This window comes from Rutidosis leptorrhynchoides, chromosome 3 (genome assembly GCF_046630445.1).
Source record: "Rutidosis leptorrhynchoides isolate AG116_Rl617_1_P2 chromosome 3, CSIRO_AGI_Rlap_v1, whole genome shotgun sequence".
Taxonomy (NCBI): domain Eukaryota; kingdom Viridiplantae; phylum Streptophyta; class Magnoliopsida; order Asterales; family Asteraceae; genus Rutidosis; species Rutidosis leptorrhynchoides.
The window spans coordinates 7,555,405-7,565,584 of record NC_092335.1 but is presented as its reverse complement, the minus strand read 5'-3'; positions in this window follow the sequence as shown (position 1 = coordinate 7,565,584).

Sequence of the window (10,180 nt, the reverse complement as noted above, 5' to 3'; positions counted from 1 at the left end):
ACCAATTGATGAAGCTGAAATGTTAGCTACACTTATAGCTAATGGATATGAACCAACAACAGAAGAAATTCAAATGCTAAAAGAAGAAGACAGATATCGATATAAATCATCGATAGAAGAACCTCCGAAATTAGAGTTAAAGCCACTTCCAAACCATTTGGAATACGCTTATTTACATGGTGAATCTGAATTACCTGTAATAATATCGTCTTCTCTTACTGAAAATGAGAAATCACAACTCATTTCTGTGTTGAAAGCTCATAAACCAGCCATTGCATGGAAGATTCATGATATTAAAGGAATAAGTCCTTCGTATTGCACACATAAAATCCTTATGGAAGAAGGTCATAAAACGTATGTGCAACGCCAACGAAGACTAAATCCTAATATGCAAGATGTAGTTAAGAAAGAGATTATTAAACTGCTAGATGCAGGTTTGATATATCCAATCTCTGATAGTCCATGGGTAAGCCCAGTTCAATGCGTGCCTAAGAAGGGTGGCATGACTGTCATTACAAATGAGAAAAATGAGCTTATTCCTACTAGGACTGTAACAGGATGGCGTGTATGTATTGATTATAGAAAATTAAATGACGCCACCAGAAAAGATCACTTTCCCTTACCTTTCATAGATCAAATGTTGGAAAGATTAGCCGGAAATAGTTACTATTGTTTTCTAGATGGATTTTCCGGATATTTTCAAATTCCAATAGCACCCGAAGATCAAGAGAAAACCACATTCACGTGCCCTTATGGTACTCTTGCTTACAAACGCATGCCATTTGGACTTTGTAACGCCCCTGCAACCTTTCAAAGGTGCATGATGGCGATTTTTCATGACATGATAGAAGAATGCATGGAAGTATTCATGGATGACTTTTCAGTCTTCGGTGATACATTTAAATCATGTCTAGTTAATCTGGAACGAATGCTAATTAGATGCGAAAAATCAAATCTAGTACTTAATTGGGAGAAATGCCATTTCATGGTTAAAGAAGGCATCGTTCTTGGACATAAAATTTCAAAAGAAGGAATTGAAGTGGATAGAGCTAAAGTAGATGTAATTGCTAAACTTCCACATCCCACCAATGTTAGAGGAGTTAGGAGTTTTCTAGGGCATGCCGGTTTTTACCGACGTTTTATAAAAGATTTTTCTAAAATTGCCACTCCTATGAATAAACTCCTAGAAAAGGATGCGCCATTCATCTTTTCAGATGAGTGTATCAAATCTTTTAATATTCTTAAAGAAAAACTCACTAATGCACCGATCATGATAACACCAAATTGGAATCTACCATTTGAACTAATGTGCGATGCAAGTGATTTTGCAATGGGAGCCGTTTTAGGACAAAGGATTGAAAAACGATTTCAACCTATATATTATGCTAGTAAGACATTACAAGGAGCACAAACGAACTATACAACTACTGAAAAAGAACTCCTTGCTATTGTCTTTGCTTTTGATAAATTTCGATCATATCTCGTTCTAGCAAAAACGGTGGTCTATACCGACCATTCTGCTCTTAGATACCTATTTTCAAAACAAGATGCTAAACCAAGATTAATCCGTTGGATCTTACTCCTACAAGAGTTTGATATTGAAATCCGAGATAAAAGAGGAGCAGAAAATCTCGCCGCTGATCATCTTTCTCGTCTTGAAAATCCCGAATTAGAAGTTCTAAATGAATCGGCCATACAAGACAACTTTCCTGATGAATATCTATTGAAGATAGATTATAAAGAAATCCCATGGTTTGCAGACTATGCAAACTACTTAGTTTGTGGATTCCTTGAAAAAGGATTATCGTACCAAAGACGAAAGAAATTCTTCAGTGATATAAAACACTATTTCTGGGAAGATCCACATCTGTTTAAAAGTTGTCCCGATGGAATAATACGCCGATGTGTATTTGGAGATGAAGCTAGTAAAATTTTAAACCATTGTCACACAGGACCAACAGGAGGGCATTATGGGCCTCAACTAACAGCAAGAAAAGTTTATGAAGCTGGATTCTATTGGCCTACAATTTACAAAGACGCACACCTTCTTTGCAAATCCTGTGATGCATGTCAAAGGGCCGGAAAAATAAGTCAACGTGATGAAATGCCACAAAATGTCATCCAAGTATGTGAAGTATTTGACATTTGGGGTATTGACTTTATGGGTCCATTTCCAAAATCTCATAATAATCTATATATACTCGTAGCCATTGATTATGTATCTAAATGGGCGGAAGCACAAGCTCTCCCAACTAACGATGCACGAGTTGTAGTCAACTTTTTAAAACGTCTTTTTGCAAGGTTTGGAACACCGAAAGCTTTAATAAGTGATCGGGGTACTCATTTCTGTAATAATCAACTTGAGAAAGTTCTTAAAAGATATGGAGTAACTCATAAAATCTCCACCGCATATCATCCACAAACAAGTGGACAAGTTGAAAATACCAACCGAGCTTTAAAACGTATTCTAGAGAAAACCGTAGGATCGAATCCGAAGGAATGGTCCATTAAATTGGAGGATGCACTCTGGGCTTTTAGAACAGCCTACAAAACTCCAATTGGAACCACACCTTTTAGACTTGTTTATGGAAAAGCATGTCATCTTCCAGTAGAAATTGAACACAAAGCATTTTGGGCTTTGAAGACATGTAATCTTGATTTACATGAAGCCGGACGTCTACGATTAAGTCAACTAAACGAATTAGAAGAATTAAGACATAAAGCATACGAAAATTCGTTAATCTATAAAGAAAGAACGAAGAAATGGCATGATAAAAGAATCAGAAGTTCAAAAGAATTTAAAGAAGGAGACAGAGTTCTTCTTTTCAATTCACGATTCAAGCTATTTCCTGGAAAATTGAAATCAAGATGGTCTGGACCATTCATAGTCAAAAGAGTTTTCCCATACGGAACGATAGAATTAATAAATTCAAATGGGATAGAATTTAAAGTTAATGGTCACAGAGTTAAACATTACATACATGGTCCGATGGAAGTCGACAACGAAGTTAATCACAATTTCGACACCACAGCTAACTAAGTGTGGGGAGAATCAAGTCTTTAAAGGATAATATGTATTTCTGTTAGAGTTAGATTGTCTGTTTTCGTGTAGTTCTCGAAAATGGAACACGTATGGTCTTTCCCTAGCAGACCCTAAAGAACTAGTCTTCTCCCCCCATTCTGAATTTTTATTTTTTTTTAGGTTTTTACGAAATGAAGACTGCCTGTGAATTAAACCATGGTCTAATGCTACACGCTTTGATCACTAAAAGAAATAATGATATACTACCGAGTGAATTAGTATCAGTAATCAGAGAAAGAATGGACGGAGTTAGAAAAGAATCCAGATGCGAAGATAATAAGTTACAATTTGGTAAAGGAAAATCAAAATCTGCAGCGAAAAGAAGAGCACGACACCTAGAACGATGTCACAAATGCGGAAAATGGTCACATGGAGGTAAATGTTCAAATAATCAAACCTATTCAAATACCGAATTTGTTACTTTATGCAGAGACGGACCATTCATATGTTTAGAAGAAAAGACACTGAATGCTCGAGGTTACGCCTTTGGAGCCATGGAAAATCAATTAAACCGACTATCATATGAATATAATAGATCATATAACTAAGAAATCTATTTCACAGGTATGTCTGTACAGTTTTTATTTTTATTTTTATTTTTAACCTTTTGATAATAAACGCTAATTTGTTCGCTAAAAAGTATTAAATTGGTATTAAATAAAATTAGGTTTGGCGACCGAAATTATTGATATCATTCAAAAATTTATTACATCACTGCGAAATTTAACGTTTATTCTTAAGGTATAAATATCTTTAAACAATCAACCCAAAATATTTCAAAAATTCGTCATGAGTTAAATTAGGTCTTGGAACCGAAATTACTTTACCGAAAAGAGGGGCGCATATTTTTGATAATATTTGATTGATTAAAGTGGGATAAAAAGACAAAAAGATTTTTAATTTATTTTTTTACCATGTTTTTAAAATTAATATTTAAATCTTAAATTAATATTGTAAACTTTGTAAAAACAATATTTTTAAAATTGTAAATATTTGAAAAATTAATATAAGTTTGGTATGAATTTATGAATTTTTAAATTAAGTTTGGTGTGAATTTTTAATTTTTAAAATATTAATTTTTAATTTTATGCATTTCAAATTTTAAGTTTGGTGTGATTTTTTTTATTAATTTTGAATTTTATATTTATGTTGTGTGAATTTAAAAACAAAAATTTACTTTATCTCATTAAGTTAAGAATATGATTTTTAAAATTCGTCGTAAGTTGAAGACTAGGTCTTTGAACCGAAATTGCTTTACCCGAGGGAGGGACGAGAACTTTTATTATCATTATTTTTAATCTTATTGATTTAAAGTATGCCAAAAAAAAATTTAAAAAAAAAAAAACCCAAAAATCTTAGCTTTTAAAACAATCGCTACTAAAAGACAAATTTTAAAATTTTGTCGAAGGACGGACTAGGACATCGATCCGAAACGACCTCGTCCTAAATAACAAGGGAAACAAAATTTTAAAATTAATTTCTTAATTGTTTTATAAGTTAAAGATTATAAAAAAAAAAAAAAAAAAAAAAAGAGCAAACTCCGCGACTCGCGGAGTTTGAAGTACAAAACCTCCGCGAGTCGCGGAGGGACCAAAACCCAGAAAAAAAAATAAAAGAGCTGCACGAACTGATCAACTCCCACACAAAAACACTACGAATTTCACAGCGAAAAACACCCCGAAAAACCCGAAAATCACCCCCAAAAATCCCAATTTTTAACCGTTAATCACCAAATTTTTTGCTAAAATCATGTTAAGAAGGATGCTATCTAAGAATTTCTCAAGAAAAACGGTAAATTTATACACCTAAACACCATTTAATTCGAAATTTGGTGTTCTTGAGCTATTTTTTTCCCAATTTGATTTTGATGCTTTTTAGTGTAATTAGACTTAAATTGTTTATGTATTATGCTTGTATAACCTAGATTGATGCTGTTTAACATGATTAGAAGCCTTAAACTTCAAATTTTGAATAATCTAGGGTTTGTGTTCTTGAGCAATTTGGGGCTTTTTAATATAAACAGGTTATGGCTGATTTTTGTCATGAATTGTTGCTAAATTGAGTAGTGTAACATGTCTAGGTAGTTAAAAGATCCAAACTTTGAGCCTAAACATGATTTTGAGAATTAAAGTGGACTTTTTCAAGTCCAAAATTCATGAACTTGATTTTTGAAATATAATGCCATTTGAGACTTGTTTATTTGCTAGTAATGATTATTTTGACATGTTATTTGAGTTGAATGCTTATGAACTTGGCGAAAATTTTCGTATATGCTTATTTGAAAAAGTGTAGATTTGATAAAAATGTGAAAATAAGCTTAAGTTTGATATAAATTGATAATGTCATTGTAATTATTTTGATTGATGATTTTGCTGACACTAATGCATATTTGGATGCACAAAATTTGTGTTTGATGTGTTTTGCAGAATGAAAGGGGTGAATCTTCATCCCAAGCCCGCCATGCTCCTGCTGAGAATTTGGACCAACAGGAGGTAGATAACTACTACAAGCAGGATGTACCTCATCCAGTCATGACCTTTTCCGATATGCATTTGGAACAGTTGCACCCGAACCTGAGATTTGACAGACTTTGGATAGATTATCCAAAATATCAACGGGGTTTGCATACTCTTCACTCTAAGGTTGTTGAGGTACCGAGGGTCATAGAATGGGGACCCTTAGAAGCTGTAGAATTGGCCGGGCCAATTAGGGAATTACTTGTACAAAGGTATGGTAATTCTTCTTTTAATGACTGGATATGTTTATTCACCATACGCAGACCTGTATATAAAGTATGGTGTGAAGAGTTGTTATGTAGTATAGAGTTGAATGATCGGGTAGCTAGTTTAACCGATCGTTCTTTTATTAGATTTTTGTTAGGCGGTTCGATGCGCCACATGTCTTTACTGGACATGGCTCAGGCTTTACGTATATATACGCCTGAGGAGTTAGCGTCTGCCGATTGTAGAGGATTGATACTAAACGGTAGAAAGATAGATGAGAATTTTGATACACACGGTGTGTGGAGTCAAATGACAAGCCATCAACATTTCAAAGGGGGAAACTACTCTTATTTGAATATAGATAGAGCCGAATTAAGAGTAATACATAGATTTTTAGCTAATTCGATTACACAAAGGGGTAAAAACAAAGAAAAGGTAAATGAACAAGATTTGTTTTACCATATGTGTATTCGAGACCCACAGAGCGCTGTAAGTATACCATATTGTGTGGGTTATTATTTATCAGCTATGGTTCGGGGGATGCGTCCACATAGCATAATAGGAGGTGGTATTTTTATTACTTTGATTGGTGAATATCTCGGTGTGGATATAAGTCGGGGGGGATTATTAGTAGAAGAACCAGAACCCCGCGACACTATAGGTTTAAATGTATACCATGGTGCGAAAGTTTTGAAGCGGCGAAATAACGCCGCAGTACGATACCATGGTAGACATCCACAGGTGGAGAGAAACCAGCAACAAGGTAATGTAGGAGGGGGGAATGAGATGCAAGAAATGCATAGGTTTATAGCTTCTCAGGAATACGAAAATGCTAGACAGAGAGCATTTGAAGATTGGCAAGTTCATCAGAACCAGATCATAGCGCATTGCCAACATATAGGTAGAAACTATATTCCTACACCGAAACCCGTCTTCCCTCCTTGGTCGATAGAGATGCAGCCACCATATCCTACGTATGACCCTGCCGAAGCATTCTATAGCACTTATGGTTATGCCTGGAACCCCTATTGGTACCAATATCATCCTTAGTATACTTATTTTTTTTTTTTTATTTTGTAATTTGTAATTATTGATACATTTAATATTTTTGTTAATATTGTAATCATTTTTATAATTTCTAACTTTTATTCTTAGATTTTAATAATTTTTGAATGTGGGGTAATATACCAAACTTCAAAAATATGTATATATGTTTGCAGTTTATCTTATGTACACAACAGGGTAAAACAACGCATTTTCAAAGACTGGCATTAAGTTCAGCAAAAGCAACTAATTTTGACGACAAGATGCAAAATATATGTGAAATAACAACAAGACGGAATGAACAAATGATGTGCACCATTTATCATTCAGCAAACAAACGCCAATATATTTGGAAACTTTGGTAAAAATTTAATCATTTTCACACAAATCACCCTCAATAATTTAAATTGTTACTGATTTCTTGCAAATGAGGGCATTGCAAGATCTTAAGTGTGGGAAGGGGTTAAATTCTTTCGGATTTTAAAATTTTTTACTTTATACATTTGGTTACCATTAAAAATACTAGTAAAGCAGTAGTTGTATTAGAATCTAGTGCTCTCTGATAAAAAAGAACAGCCCTAGTCTTATATACAGACTACCCAATTCTAGTAAAAATTTTCAATTAAATGAATTCAAATCATGTTTATACATATTTATGAACGATAAAACTAGGTTTTAACACCGAAATTATTGTTACCTCGGAAAGGACATAAATTGAGAAACAAACTAAAATGTTAAAATTCATTTAAAATGGAATAGAGGACGATAAAAAGGAAAATAAAAGCCAAGTGTGGGAAAATTTACCAAGTTATCTTAAACATATGTCACATATATCTGTAACAAATAACTGAAAATACTTTTGCTTTGGACTAAACTAAACTGTTTTACCCAATGAAAGAAAAGAAGAAATGGATCTACACGATGAATCAATTCCATCATTAAAAGGAAGTAAAGTCTTCCGAAAAAGAAACGCGCTTCTTGATTTAGGTCATGAAGTTGTCGTTCAGACCAGCTGTAGGTTGACGAAAAATCTAGAAAAGTCATCACTAAAATCAGCAGGAAATCCACGGACCTCAGCATTAAACAGGGTCGCCAAGTGGTCAGATTTATCCTAACCATGAGAAGGATTTATCTCGTACAATGGGGGGGCACCATGCAAATTAGCTGGATAAGACTAATGAATCAGATCCCCAGAAAGGATAATCTCCTTAAAGATTAAAAATCAGCTTTTAAGACTGATATTACTCAATCCTAGAGATTGACCTTAAAGATTGAGAATTCAAACTCATGGAATTCAATGATATCTAAACTCGAGCTTAAACGAGAAAATATTTTGATCAAAATTACAAACCGATTTGTTTTCTGAAAACCCTATTTTCAATGCGTTCATTACCATTGAACGTAAAATCCTAGGAATTCACCTGGAATTCATTAGGTCACCTGAACTAAATCGGGTGTCAACCGTAAGAACGGTGGTTGCATAGCATGGTCAAAGACAGGACCTTGTGCCAGACCGAAAAATTATAAGGGTGAGCTTTACTATTGCTCCTACCAAGGATAGTAATTGCGTCCGACACGTTATAGACCATAATCAAAAGCATGTCACGGGACATTGCTTTAACAGTTGCTTGTTCAACGCTTTCCTTTCAACCGGACGGTAGTTTACCGAAAGGTAATATACGGGACAAGTAAACTGGACGTGTTGCTTTCCAAATACAAGGTTAGCAAGTGGGTGACACAAAACCGCAAGTTTTGAGCTAAAATTTTCAAATCTGAAACCCACCAAACCCACAAAAATATTTTGCAAACACCGGTAAAGGGTTATTCCGGAAAACTTATCTAGGGTAAAAACTAGATTTCAAAAGATCAAATGTTTTCATAAAGATCCAATTTCCTTAATGGATCTAAATTTTTATAGTCATGTGGGACTGTAAACCATATCGTTACTACCATTGTTTATACCGCCGTATAGAAATCACTGATGTACAAAGTGTGAAGAATAAAGAAGTGATTCTAGTATTTCAAGACAATATTGCTTGAGGACAAGCAACGCTCAAGTGTGGGAATATTTGATAATCCTAAAAACGAACATATATTTCATAGCATTATTCCTCAAGAAAGACAAGCTTTTAGTTGCAATTGTTCTATTTACAAGAGATATTCGTTTAAATAATAAAAGGTGAAGACAAAAGACAGATTCGACGAATTGAAGACGCAAACAACCAAAAAGCTCAAAAGTACAAAAGACAATCAAAAAGGTTCCAATTATTGATAAGAAACGTCTCGAAATTACAAGAGTACAAGATTCAAAACGCAAAGTACAAAATATAAAATTGTACGCAAGGACGTTCGAAAATCCGGAACCGGGACCAGAGTCAACTCTTAACGCTCGACGCAACGGACTAAAAATTACAAGTTAACTATGCATATAAATATAATATAATATATAATTAATTATATTAATTATATATATATATTATATATATATATATATATAAAACCGTCGGCAGAGAAACTCCAAGGGTGTGAGCTGTAATTTCTATCTCCGCGACTCGCGGAGTTTGAAGGGGTTTTTGCCGCGAGTCGCGGAGCCCCAATTTTCAACTCTGGCTATAAAGCAAACCGAATTCTGATCAAATTTCATATCTTATTTCATCTCTCTCTCAATATATACGTAATATATATATATAATTTATATTTTAATTTTAATTTTAATCCTAATAATAAGGGTATGTTAGCGAATGTTGTAAGGGTGTAAGTCGAAATTCTGTCCGTGTAACGCTACGCTATTTTTAATCATTGTAAGTTATGTTCAACCTTTTTATATTAATGTCTCGTAGCTAAGTTATTATTATGCTTATTTAAAACGAAGTAATCATGATGTTGGGCTAATTACTAAAATTGGGTAATTGGGCTTTGTACCATAATTGGGGTTTGGACAAAAGAACGACACTTGTGGAAATTAGACTATGGGCTATTAATGGGCTTTATATTTGTTTAACTAAATGAAAGTTTGTTAATGTTAATATAAAGATTTACAATTGGGCGTCCCTATAAATTACCATATACACTCGATCGGACACGATGGGCGGGGTATTTATATGTACGAATAATCGTTCATTTAACCGGACACGGGAATGGATTAATAGCCACTAGAATAATTAAAACAGGGGTGAAATTACATTCAAGGGTAATTGGTGTAATTGTTAACAAAGTAGTAAAACCTTGGTTTACACGCAGTCGATAACCTGGTGTATTCATTAAACAAAGTATTAAAACCTTGTTACAATTCGAATCCCCAATTAGTTGGAATATTTAATTTCGGGTATAA